This window comes from Microcaecilia unicolor, chromosome 1, assembly GCF_901765095.1.
Source record: "Microcaecilia unicolor chromosome 1, aMicUni1.1, whole genome shotgun sequence".
NCBI lineage: Eukaryota > Metazoa > Chordata > Amphibia > Gymnophiona > Siphonopidae > Microcaecilia > Microcaecilia unicolor.
The window spans coordinates 261670521-261684046 of NC_044031.1; the positions used below are offsets into that span (position 1 = coordinate 261670521).

At 51.1% G+C, this 13526-nt stretch overlaps 1 protein-coding gene across 1 annotated transcript in view; it reads left to right on the plus strand.

The window, feature by feature from the left end:
• STT3B (STT3 oligosaccharyltransferase complex catalytic subunit B) overlaps positions 1–13526 on the plus strand; it is a 284604-nt gene that overhangs the window by 63529 nt on the left and 207549 nt on the right. The gene's annotated exons all lie outside the window — the stretch shown is intronic.

Below are 13526 nucleotides of genomic sequence, written 5' to 3' on the forward strand. Positions count from 1 at the left end.
GCCCTGGGTGAGTACTGCTTCGGTACATCCCACCAGTCTATGGATTGATCAGCTTGATGATATGGAAGGTAAAATTATGTATAATCATACCTGATAATTTTCTTTCCATTAATCATAGCTGATCAATCCATAGCCCCTCCCAGATATCTGTATTGTTTTATTCTGGTTGCATTTCAGGTTCAAGTTTACTCTTCAGTTACTTCAGAAAGACTTCGTGTTCAAGTTTTTTCACTTGGATTCTTCAAGAGTTAAGACGAGTTTGTGTTACAGTGAGCTGCTGCATTCCTCTCCCCTCCGTTTTACGGGGCTGGATTGAGACATAAATTCTGCCGGCACTCCCTCCCGCTTCGTGCGGCTGTAGGGCAGCTTTGTACCCCTCCCGCTTCGGCGGTGTTAGGGTCAGTCAGCTCCTCCCGCGGTTGCGGTTGCAGGATAAGCCAGATCCCCCCGCATCGGCGGGTGTGGTGTCCCTCCCCCGCTCCGCGGGGATGAGCTGGACGGATTCCCCTCCCCCACTTGTGTGGGGATGAGCTGGGTTAATTCCCCTCCCCCGTTTCGGCGGTGGTGAGCTGGGCAGAGTGTCCCTTCGTGGGTGTAATTCTCTAAGTGCTGAGTCCTGCGGATGGAGCTTTGATATCGACATACTGAGGAGTTTCCGGCAGCACATGACCACATATAGGGAGGCAAAAGTTTGCTCTCTATCTCCACCTGCTGGTAGATGGACACAACCCACCAGTCTATGGATTGATCAGCTATGATTAATGGAAAGAAAATTATCAGGTATGATTATACATAATTTTACCTTCTGTACAAATGTATTGTGGTTTTTGGAGTGGATTAATTTACTTTCTGGCTCTCACCAGATAGACTTACTCCAGATAACCCCCTGGCTTCCTGTCCTCCACCTCCACTGCTTTCCCATTAGCTGGATCCTACCTACGTTGTCTACTTACTAGTTAAAATAGACCAAGACAAGGCAGGCTGACTCGCACAAGAAGGGGTTTGGGGGTGGGGGGTGGGGAGGAGAGGGAACTAGACAACTGCAGGTAGTTAATGTCTGGACATTTTTCTGAGTTTAAAACCTATCATTGTAGGGTGGATGTTGCAGCTCATTTGGAAGCCATTTTGGGGCTTCAGTTTTCTATAGGCAGCAATGCCAGGAGTCCACCCTCTCTAGGGATTGTTTTTTGGACATCCTACAAGATCTGGAATAGTGGGAAGCTATGTAATGGAAGGAGAAATTAGGTCTTGCATGATAATTTTTCTTTCCATTAGTCCTTCCCACTATTCCCGAAGCCTGCCTGTGGTTTGAGTATATAGACAATGCAAACAGAAGTGGGTTTTGACTGCTGTCACTTTTTCTTGATGTTATCCTATCTGGTTTACTCTCTACAGGTTTCCAGAATAATGAGGGTTTCACAGATTTTTCTCTATCAAAAGTTTCTATTCACATCATTAAGGCTGTTTTGATTTGGAATTTATCCATTCTGCTTTTCTACATAAATACTGAAGAGCTGGGCTGACTCACTGTAGATATGTTCCAGCTCAGTTATGTGTTCTCTCTTTCTACCTACTGGTTTATGAACATAACTATTCCCACAAGTTCTGGAATAGTGGGAAGGACTAATGGAAAGAAAAATAGCAGGTAGACTAATTTCTTCTTAAGAATTGAGGTGCTGTATGAAAAACATTTTGGCACATCTAAGTCTGGTCCATTGGCGGCATTGGTCCCTTTGGCTTCTGGAGCTACACCGGACACTGGGGAAGCCCCAGTACTGAGGAGGTCTCCGCCAGCTTCGATGTCGGACCTGACACCGAGGACGAGACAGGATTCAACCTTATCCTCATTGGCACCGAAGGATCCTGATGTCGGTGCCAGTAGCTCCAGAACACCAGCATTGCCAGTACCGGAGAAGCATCATCGCTGAAAGGACTGCTCCCCTTCCTTGGAGTTGGTACTGACACACCGGCCTCAGTGATGTTGGGACCAGGACTCTGATTCAGTCCCATTAACTTCTCAGACTGTTTCTGTATTGGCCCTGTCTTTACAGTGTCTGTCCCCAAGGAGCAGATCTGGGCTGTACTGCAGGAGGAGTTGGAATGCACCACAGCGCAGTGCCAAGGCATTGAGGGCATTAGTGTCTACCTTTGATACTGCCATGCCATGTCTTGATGCCAGTGCCTTGCTGAGCATCAGAGCCAGCACCAGCCAAATCAGTGTTCCTGCTCAGTCTATCGGAGGAGGAAGCTTCCTCAGAGTGTAGGAGAAGACCTGTTCCTCAGCACTCCTGCCCAGAGTCTGGCCACAAGTCCAGTGGTTAGAGGCAGGCATAGACTTGGGATTCCTAAGTGTCGAGTCTGATTCAGAACAGTCCTGGATGTCTGAGGAGCCAGAGGATCTCTCGGGATAGGGATTCCTGGATCTTCCCTCTGACCCCTCCCCACCTCAGGAAAGGAGAGTCTCTTCCAGAGGAGGTCTCCTTTATCACCAGATTAAGGGAGATGGCTGAGTATGCCCCACTGAAGTTAGAGGTTGACGACAAGCCCAGGACCGAGATGTTAGACATCCTACACTATGATGCCCCTCCCAAGGGTGCTGTGACATGCCCATGTGCAGTGTCCTTCAGGCTGTGCAGATGAACTGAGAAGCTCCCCTCTCTGGTCCTCTTTGTGCAGCCTCTGCATAAGAAGGTGGACTCTATGAATAGTCAGAAGGCTTCGGAATTTGAGATGCAGCAGCTTAATCGCCATTCTCCGAGGACAAGCAGGCTGCTTGTTCTCACTGATGGGTGACGTCCACGGCAGCCCCTCCAATCGGAAACTTCACTAGCAAAGTCCTTTGCTAGTCCTCGCGCGCCCGCGGCCGTCTTCCCGCCCGAAACCGGCTCGAGCCGGCCAGTCTTCTTTTGTCCGCACTCGGTACGGTCGTATTTTCGCCGTGTCGAGCCCCGGAAAGTCGACCTCGCGCGTCCAAATTGTTTTGAGCGTGTTTTTTCTTCGGAAAAGCTTTTGCTTAAGTCGGGAAGTGCTCCGGAAACCCTCCACCGGGTTTCGTGTCAATCCTCCCCGTACTTCCAGCTTTTTGCCCCGGTAAGTTTTCTTTCGTCGTCGGGGTAGGCCTCTTTTCGGCCTCGGTCGAGATTTTCTCCCTCTAAAGTTTTGGTGCTCTTTTTCCGTCATTTCGGATTTTGATTTCGCCGGCGTGATTTTTCCGCCCATGACATCGAAGCCTTCCAGCGGCTTCAAGAAGTGCACCCAGTGCGCCCGGGTTATCTCGCTCACTGATCGACACTCGTCGTGTCTTCAGTGTCTGGGGGCCGAGCACCGCCCTCAGAACTGCAGTCTGTGTTCCCTGCTTCAGAGGCGGACTCAGGTAGCGAGACTAGCCCAGTGGAACGTGTTGTTCTCGGGCTCTTTGTCGGCATCGGCACCGGGATCTTCGAGTGCATCGACGTCGTCAGCGTCCAGACCATCTTCCTCGGCCGCCCCTGCATCGAGTGCATCGAGGCATCGGGCCTCTGCATCGGCGCCGAGACATCGGATAGCTGCATCGACGTCGGTGGTACCGGGACCTCGTCTGCTGATGTCGTCGGACGGTGGTGCATCGGCAGGAGTGCAGGTGAGGGCTGTCCATTCCCCTGCTGGTGGCGGTGAGCCTTCGGGTGGGTCTCCTCCTACCCTGAGGGCTCCTGCGGTACAGCCCCCCCGAGACCGACCTCCTTCGGTCTCGGCCCCGAGGAAGCGACGGATGGATTCTACGTCCTCCTCGTCGGTGCCGGGGAGCTCCGGTGACATGCTTCGGAAGAAATCGAAGAAGCATCGACACCGGTCTCCTCCCCGTGTCGGCACCGAGAGCTCTGGGTCACCGAGGGATTCGGCACCCAGCAGGCATCGGCACCGAGAGGACCGCTCACCCTCTGTTCAAGAGGTGTCGATGCGCTCCACTCTGGACAGCCCGGAACAGCCTCCTCGCCCGGAACAGGTTCTGACGTCGACGCCTGCATCGACCTCTCAGCCTTTTTCTGCAGCCACTCTGAACGAGAGCCTCCGGGCCGTTCTCCCAGAGATTCTGGGAGAGCTGTTGCGCCCTACCCCTCCGGTACCGGCGGTGCTTGCGCCTCCGGTACCGTCGAGCGTGGCGCCGGCTGGCCCATCGCCCAGGTTGAGGTCCCCGACGTCGGTACCGCGTGCGGTGCCGACCGCGGCCACCTCCCAGGAGGGCTCCCCGACTACGTCGGCGGAGGGAGCTTCGCCGATGCGGGCCAGGGAGTCTACCTCTCGACGCCCCCATCGTGGACGTGGCTCCACGGAGTCGAGCAGGGCGAGGTTGCAGACACAGGTCCGTGAACTTGTGTCTGACACCGAGGGTGAGGCCTCGTGGGAGGAAGAGGAAGATCCCAGATATTTCTCTGACGAGGAGTCTGAGGGTCTTCCGTCTGATCCCACTCCCTCTCCTGAGAGACAGCTTTCTCCTCCCGAGAGTCTGTCTTTTGCCTCCTTTGTCCGGGAGATGTCTACGGCCATCCCCTTCCCGGTGGTTGTGGAGGACGAGCCCAGGGCTGAAATGTTTGAGCTCCTGGACTATCCTTCTCCACCTAAGGAAGCGTCCACTGTTCCCTTGCACCATGTCCTGAAAAAGACATTGCTTGCGAACTGGACCAAGCCATTAACTAATCCCCACATTCCCAAGAAGATCGAGTCCCAGTACCGGATCCATGGGGACCCAGAGCTGATGCGCACTCAGTTGCCTCATGACTCTGGAGTTGTGGATTTGGCCCTAAAGAAGGCTAAGAGTTCTAGGGAACATGCTTCGGCGCCCCCGGGCAAGGACGCTAGAACCTTAGACTCCTTTGGGAGGAAGGCCTACCATTCCTCTATGCTCGTGTCCAAGATCCAGTCTTACCAGCTCTACACGAGCATACACATGCGGAACAATGTGCGGCAGTTGGCGGGCTTGGTTGATGCTCTTCCCCCTGAGCAAGCCAAGCCTTTTCAGGAGGTGGTCAGGCAGCTGAAGGCGTGCAGAAAATTCCTGGCCAGAGGAGTTTATGACACTTTTGATGTTGCGTCCAGGGCCGCTGCTCAAGGTGTGGTGATGCGCAGGCTCTCATGGCTGCGTGCCGCCGACCTGGAGAATAGAATCCAGCAGCGGATTGCGGACTCGCCTTGCCGTGCGGACAATATTTTTGGTGAAAAAGTCGAACAGGTGGTAGAGTCTCTCCACCAGCGGGACACCGCATTCGACAAATTCGCCCGCCGGCAGCCTTCAGCTTCTACCTCTACAGGTAGACGATTTTTCGGGGGAAGGAAGACTGTTCCCTACTCTTCTGGCAAGCGTAGGTACAATCCTCCTTCCCGACAGCCTGCGGCCCAGGCTAAGCCCCAGCGCGCTCGCTCTCGTCAGCAGCGTGCGACTCAGCAAGGCCCCGCGGCTCCCCAGCAAAAGCAAGGGGCGAGCTTTTGACTGGCTCCAGCAGAGCATAGCCGACATCCAAGTGTCCGTGCCGGGCGACCTGCCAGTCGGAGGGAGGTTGAAAGCTTTTCACCAAAGGTGGCCTCTCATAACCTCCGATCAGTGGGTTCTGCAAATAGTCCGGCAGGGGTACACCCTCAATTTGACCTCAAAACCTCCAAATTGTCCACCGGGAGCTCAGTCTTACAGCTTCCAGCACAAGCAGGTACTTGCAGAGGAACTCTCCGCCCTTCTCAGCGCCAATGCGGTCGAGCCCGTGCCATCCGGGCAAGAAGGGCTGGGATTCTATTCCAGGTACTTCCTTGTGGAAAAGAAAACAGGGGGGATGCGTCCCATCCTAGACCTAAGGGCCCTGAACAAATATCTCGAAAAAGAAAAGTTCAGGATGCTTTCCCTGGGCACCCTTCTCCCCATGATTCAGCAAAACGACTGGCTATGCTCTCTGGACTTGAAGGATGCCTACACACACATCCCGATACTGCCAGCTCACAGACAGTATCTGCGATTTCAGTTGGGCACACGCCACTTCCAGTACTGTGTGCTACCCTTTGGGCTCGCCTCTGCGCCCAGGGTGTTCACCAAGTGCCTAGCTGTGGTAGCAGCGGCGCTTCGCAGGCTGGGGGTGCACGTGTTCCCATATCTCGACGATTGGCTGGTGAAGAACACATCCGAGGCAGGAGCCCTGCAGTCCATGCAGATGACTATTCGCCTACTGGAGCTACTGGGGTTTGTGATAAATTATCCAAAGTCCCATCTTCTTCCAGTGCAGAGACTCGAATTCATAGGAGCTCTGCTGGATTCTCGGACGGCTCGCGCCTATCTCCCAGAGACGAGAGCCAACAACTTGTTGTCCCTCGTCTCGCAGGTGCGAGCGTCCCAGCAGATCACAGCTCGGCAGATGTTGAGATTGCTGGGCCACATGGCCTCCACAGTTCATGTGACTCCCATGGCCCGCCTTCACATGAGATCTGCTCAATGGACCCTAGCCTCCCAGTGGTATCAGGCCGCTGGGGGTCTGGAGGACGTGATCCACCTGTCCACGAGTTTTCTCGAATCCCTGTATTGGTGGACCATTTGCTCCAATTTGACTCTGGGACGCCCCTTCCAAATCCCTCAGCCACGGAAAGTGCTGACTACGGATGCGTCCCTCCTGGGATGGGGAGCTCATGTCGATGGGCTTCACACCCAAGGAAGCTGGTCCCTCCAGGAACGCGGTCTACAGATCAATCTCCTGGAGTTACGAGCGATCTGGAACGCTCTGAAGGCTTTCAGAGGTCGGCTGTCCCACCAAATTATCCAAATTCAGACAGACAACCAGGTTGCCATGTACTATGTCAACAAGCAGGGGGGCACCGGATCTCGCCCCCTGTGTCAGGAAGCCGTCAGCATGTGGCTCTGGGCTCGCCGTCAAGGCATGGTGCTCCAAGCCACATATCTGGCAGGCGTAAACAACAGTCTGGCCGACAGGTTGAGCAGGATTATGCAACCTCACGAGTGGTCGCTCAACTCCCGAGTGGTGCGCCAGATCTTCCAAGCGTGGGGCACCCCCTTGGTGGATCTCTTCGCATCTCGAGTGAACCACAAAGTCCCTCAGTTCTGTTCCAGGCTTCAGGCCAACGGCAGACTGGCATCGGATGCCTTCCTCCTGGATTGGGGGGAAGGCCTGCTGTATGCTTATCCTCCCATTCCTCTGGTGGGGAAGACTTTGTTGAAACTCAAACAAGACCGAGGCACCATGATTCTGATTGCTCCTTTTTGGCCGCGTCAGATCTGGTTCCCTCTTCTTCTGGAGTTATCCTCCGAAGAACCGTGGAGATTGGAGTGTTTTCCGACCCTCATCACGCAGGACGAAGGGGCTCTTCTGCATCCCAGCCTCCGGTCTCTGGCTCTCACGGCCTGGATGTTGAGGGCGTAGACTTTGCCTCTTTGGGTCTGTCAGAGGGTGTCTCCCGCATCTTGCTTGCTTCCAGGAAAGACTCCACTAAGAGAAGTTACTTCTTTCATTGGAGGAGGTTTGCCGTCTGGTGTGACAGTAAGGCCCTAGATCCTCGCTCTTGTCCTACACAGACCCTGCTTGAATACCTTCTGCACTTGTCTGAGTCTGGTCTTAAGACCAACTCCGTAAGGGTTCACCTTAGTGCAATCAGTGCATACCATTACCAAGTGGAAGGTAAGCCGATCTCAGGACAGCCTTTAGTTGTTCGCTTCATGAGAGGTTTGCTTTTGTCAAAGCCCCCTGTCAAACCTCCTACAGTGTCATGGGATCTCAATGTCGTTCTCACCCAGCTGATGAAACCTCCTTTTGAGCCACTGAATTCCTGCCATCCGAAGTACTTGACCTGGAAGGTCATTTTCTTGGTGGCAGTTACTTCGGCTCGTAGAGTCAGTGAGCTTCAGGCCCTGGTAGCCCAGGCCCCTTACACCAAATTTCATCATAACAGAGTAGTCCTCCGCACTCACCCTAAGTTCTTGCCAAAGGTCGTGTCGGAGTTCCATCTGAACCAGTCAATTGTCTTGCCAACATTCTTTCCCCGTCCTCATTCCTGCCCTGCTGAACGTCAGCTGCACACATTGGACTGCAAGAGAGCATTGGCCTTCTATCTGGAGCGGACACAGCCCCACAGGCAGTCCGCCCAATTGTTTGTTTCTTTTGATCCTAATAGGAGGGGAGTGGCTGTAGGGAAACGCACCATATCCAATTGGCTAGCAGATTGCATTTCCTTCACTTACGCCCAGGCGGGGCTGGCTCTTGAGGGTCATGTCACGGCTCATAATGTTAGAGCCATGGCTGCGTCGGTAGCCCACTTGAAGTCAGCCTCCATTGAAGAAATTTGCAAAGCTGCGACGTGGTCATCTGTCCACACATTCACATCTCATTACTGCCTGCAGCAGGATACCCGACGTGACAGTCGGTTCGGGCAGTCAGTTCTTCAGAACCTGTTTGGGCTTTAGGATCCAACTCCACCCCCCGAGGGCCCTGTTTGTTCTGTTCCAGGCTGCACTCTCAGTTAGTTGGTAAATTTTTTAGGTCAATCTCAGTTATGTCCTCGCCGTTGCGAGGCCCAATTGACCTTGGTTGTTGTTTTGAGTGAGCCTGGGGGCTAGGGATACCCCATCAGTGAGAACAAGCAGCCTGCTTGTCCTCGGAGAAAGCGAATGCTACATACCTGTAGAAGGTATTCTCCGAGGACAGCAGGCTGATTGTTCTCACAAACCCGCCCGCCTCCCCTTTGGAGTTGTGTCTTCCCTTGAAGTGTATTGTCTTGCTACATACTGGACTGGCCGGCTCGAGCCGGTTTCGGGCGGGAAGACGGCCGCGCATGTGCGGTGCGCGCGAGGACTAGCAAAGGACTTTGCTAGTGAAGTTTCTGATTGGAGGGGCTGCCGTGGACGTCACCCATCAGTGAGAACAATCAGCCTGCTGTCCTCGGAGAATACCTTCTACAGGTATGTAGCATTCGCTTTCTGTGGTGGTCAAATCCCCTCAGAGAGCTTAAAAGTTAAGCACTCAGCGCCAGGACTTGCTTGTAGAGGATCTCTCCCCTTCTACAGGCCTGTGTGGTCAAGCCCATTCCACCAGGAGAAGAAGGGAAGGGATTTTATTCCAAGTACTTCCTAGTGCCCAAGAAGATAGGGTGATCTTATCCCATCCTAGTTCAGGATGATCTTCCTGGACACCCTATTTCCTATGATTCAGGCAAACAATTGGCTATACTCTCTGGACTTTAAGGATGCTAACACCCACGTGCAGATATGTCCCAGTCATAGAGGTATCTCAGATTTCCACTAAGGAAACACCGTTATCAGTATCGCATAGTGCCTTTTGGCCTCTCATCTGCTAAGCAGTCTGGGAGTTACGTATGTTAACCTACCTGGATGATTGGCTGATAAATAGCACACCAGAGGAAGGTGCTCAAGAATCAGTATGGAGAACTATTCGGGTGGTGGAATTGCTAGGATTCACTATAAACTATCCAGAGTTCCACCTCCTCCTGGCCATATAGCGTAACAACCTCAACATCTGCCAAGCTGTGACTTGAGGGCTCTCTCAAACCGATTGAACGATGGGAACCATGACATCTGCCTTTTAGGCTGGCAAGGCGACACGAGCTTGAACCATTTCCAAGAGGGCTCCTTTGAACGCCAACTGTTGGAGCCAGGAGGTTGGCGTTCAAAGGAGCCCTCTTGGAAATGGTTCAAGCTCGTGTCGCCTTGCCAGCCTAAAAGGCAGATGTCATGGTTCCCATCGTTCAATCGGTTTGAGAGAGCCCTCAAGTCACAGCTTGGCAGATGTTGAGGTTGTTACGCTATATGGCCTCTACTGTGCATGTTGCATCCTTTGCACCTCTTCATTTGAGAACAGCATAATGGCCCTAGCTTTCCAGTGGTTCCAGGCCATGGGGAACGTAGCTGATATCTTCAGTGACATTTATGAAGTTGCTGTTGTGGTGGATAGTTTGTCAGAATTCGACAATGATACTACCATTCCAGACTTCTTCGCCCCGCAAGATGTTGACAAAGGATGCATCCAGCCTAGGTTTGGGAGCTCATAAGAATAGCCATACTGGATCAGTGATCCAAGATGGCCGCGCTCTGATAGGACGCTGAGTATTGCGCTCCTCCTGATACAATGCCTAAACGCCGAGGGAAAATTGCGGCCAGAGCTTCCCCGCTACTTTCCCCATTACCTGGTCCCATGGATCGATTCGTGTGAACTCCTGGACTTGACCAAATTGGCGGATCGCCTCCGGTAGGGAACGCTGGCGATTCAGCTTCCCCCGGACTAGACACCACTGAACCCCGTTGTGCGCACTCCTCCTCAGCCGATTGGCGCTAGCTCCTTCCTGGTGGAACCGACAGGGTCGCCCCAGCTGGGAGTAAAGGACCCAGAAGAACGTCGGCAGGAGACTCTATTTACAACAACGGAAGGAACGAAGGGCAGTTTGCCCGAAGAAACGCCATGGATTGAGAGGAGAAGAGCTGAGGAGCAAGGTGGGATAGTTGGACAGTTATCTACAAGATATGAACTTCCCAAAGAATTGGTGGTAAAACCAAAAGAGGTAACCTTGACGCATTGTGGGACTTAGTGTCCACTCTGGGACAAACATTTATTAAGCAGATTAATGACATTACACCTAGAGTAGAGAGTTGCACGGGGACAGAAATCTTACCCATCCCCGCCCGTCCCTGCTAGAATCTCACCCATCCCCACCCGTCCCCACTGGAATCTTACCCATTCCCACCCATCCCCGCAAAAATTTAACCCATCACAACCCGTCCCCACCCGTCCCCGCAAGAATTTAACCCATCCCCACCCATCCCCGCAAGACTTTAATGGCACATAAAAGAAAATTCTGGTCAGCTCCCTCAGTCTCTCTCTGGATTTGAGCCACATCACTGTAGGCAAGGAAGGAATGGAAGCTGAAACTTAGAACACTCTGGTGTGCACATGTAAGATTTGTCTCTGATTTCTAGCACTGTATGCTGAGAGGTCACCACATGCACGCACCAGTAGGTCAGGTGTCAGACCTGAGGTCTGCGCATCAGCCCGGGAGCAAAGAGGATTAATTGTAACATAGTAAGTGACAGCAAATAAAGACCTGAACGGTCCATCCAGTCTGCCCAATAGTCACAGTCATTATCAATTCATGATTAAATCGAGTGTGATGATATATACTTTCTTTCGTGTTTCTGGAACATAGACCATAGAAGTCTATCTGGCCCTATACTACTATTCCAACTGCTGGAGTTCTCGTTGAAGCCCACTCCAGTCTATTTGTCTTCTCATTTGTGGGATACAGACCGTAAAAAATCTGACCAGCACTGTCCTTATGTTCCAGCCACTGAAGTTGCTGTTTAAGCCCTTTCTAGCCCATACTAAACCAGACTGCCATATATTAGACACAGACCATACAAGTCTGTCCGGTATCGGCCCTAGTTAATCACAGCCAGAGTCACCATCTAAGCGTCACTTGAAACATCCACACACATGCAGCCATTTAAGATTAGGAGTTTTATAACTTCCATTTTCTAATTGGAGATCCTCTGTGTTCATCCCAAGTCTTTTTGAGTTCCATCATCATTTGTGTCTCTACCACCTCCTTAACGGAAGACTTTCCACTTTTGTGCTGTTAAAGCAAGGAGGAAGAGGAGGAGGAGCAGGAGACAGCACTCAAGGTACTCGGTAGATGAGAGGCTGATGCAGTGCAGCTTACACTTCCACAGGAACCCCGCAGAACTGCTTCCGTCCCCACGGGAACCCCGCAGGACCTGCTTCCGTCCCCGCGGGAACCCTGCAGAACTGCTTCCGTCCCCACGGGAACCCCGCAGAGCTGCTTCCGTCCCTGCGGGAATCCCGCGGGTTCCGCGGGATTCCCGCAAACCCCGTCCCCGTGCAGCTCTCTAACCTAGAGTAAATTCCTTGGAACTGGGCTTGAAAAAAAAAAGAGGAAGAAGTTAAAGTTTTGGAAGATGAAATAGATAAGAGGGATCAAAGGATTATAAAATTGGAGACATTACAACCAGTGACGGTAAAAGATATGACGAATCTAAGGCAGAAAATGGAAGTTTTTGATAATTACACAAAAAGTTATAACCTGAGATTCGTTAATTTTCCTCTGATACCAAATATACTTCCTCTTGGCATGTTGAAACGTTACCTACATGAAGTTTTAAATATACCAGATCAGAATCTGCTACCTTTTTCCCGGGCTTATTACATTCCAGAGAAGGACTTGACTCCTTTAACTGAACAGCTTATAGATGTTTCTCTTTTGCTTGACTCCTCCGATTCGGAACTGGCGACAGTTGCACTATTGCCAGACAAAGACTGGATTTTCCGTTTGTTTTTCCGTAATAAAGATAAACCTTTTTTAGGTTTTAATATATTGCTTTTTCCTGATGTCTCTAAGGAGACTAGACGACTGAGGAAACAGTTTTTGCTCCTTAAGCCGGAAGTGCTGCACCTGGGTGGGGGGGGGGGGGGGGTACCTATTTTTTAAGGTACCCCTGTAAGTGCCATAGTAAGGCTTAAGGGGAAAAATATGTATTTACATAACCTGCCTATCTTTCAGTGCTTGTAGACTCAGCGAAAAAGGAAAAGCGTTAAAGAATAGATGTTAAGTTCACCTAACAGAGAATGCATTTTCCTTAGTTTATTTCCTTTTATTTTTTTTTGTGTTTCCGAACTCTTGGATCTCAATTTATGGACTTGAGTGTCACTTTTCCTGTGTTTTGATATTATTATCATATGTTATTTCTTAGTTTAATTGATGCTTTCTAACACAAGAGGTTTCTTGTATAAATATGTTTAAATAAATAAAAAAAGAATTAAAAAAAAAAAATAATAGCCATACTGGGTCAGACCAATGGTCCATCTAGCCCTGTATCCTGCTTCCAACAGTGGTCAATCCAGGTCACAGGTACCTGGCAGAAACAGTAGCAACATTTCATGCTACCAATCCTGGGGCAAGCTGTGGCTTCCCCCGTGTCCATCTCAATAACAAGCTATGGACTTTCCCTCCAGGAACTTGTCCAAACCTCTTTTAAACCCAGATACGCTAACTGCTGTTACCACATCCACAGGCAGCAAGTTCCAGAGTTTAGCTATTCTTTGAGTGAAAAAATATTTCCTCCTATTTGTTTTTAGTTTAAATTTGTTTATTGACGTATTATACAAAACATATAGACATCATGCCCAACAAATAACCTTACTAATACTACAGACAATCCTCCTATTTGTTTTAAAGTATTTCCATGTAATTTCATTGAGTGTCTCCTGGTCTTTGTGGATCAGTGGTCTGCCCAGGAGACCTAGCTTCTCATTAACCTTCTGGAGCTCGGGGCCATTTCGAATGCTCTAAAGACCTTCAGAGATCATCTTTTACATCCAATTATACTTGTTCAGTTAGGCTATGTACTATGTCAACAAGCAAGAAGTCATGGGATTGTACCTCTTATGTCAGGATGCAGTCAGAATGTGGCGCTAGGCACCCATCCATGGCATGGTACTCAGGGCCACAAACCTGGCAGGCAAGGACAACAGCCTGGCAAA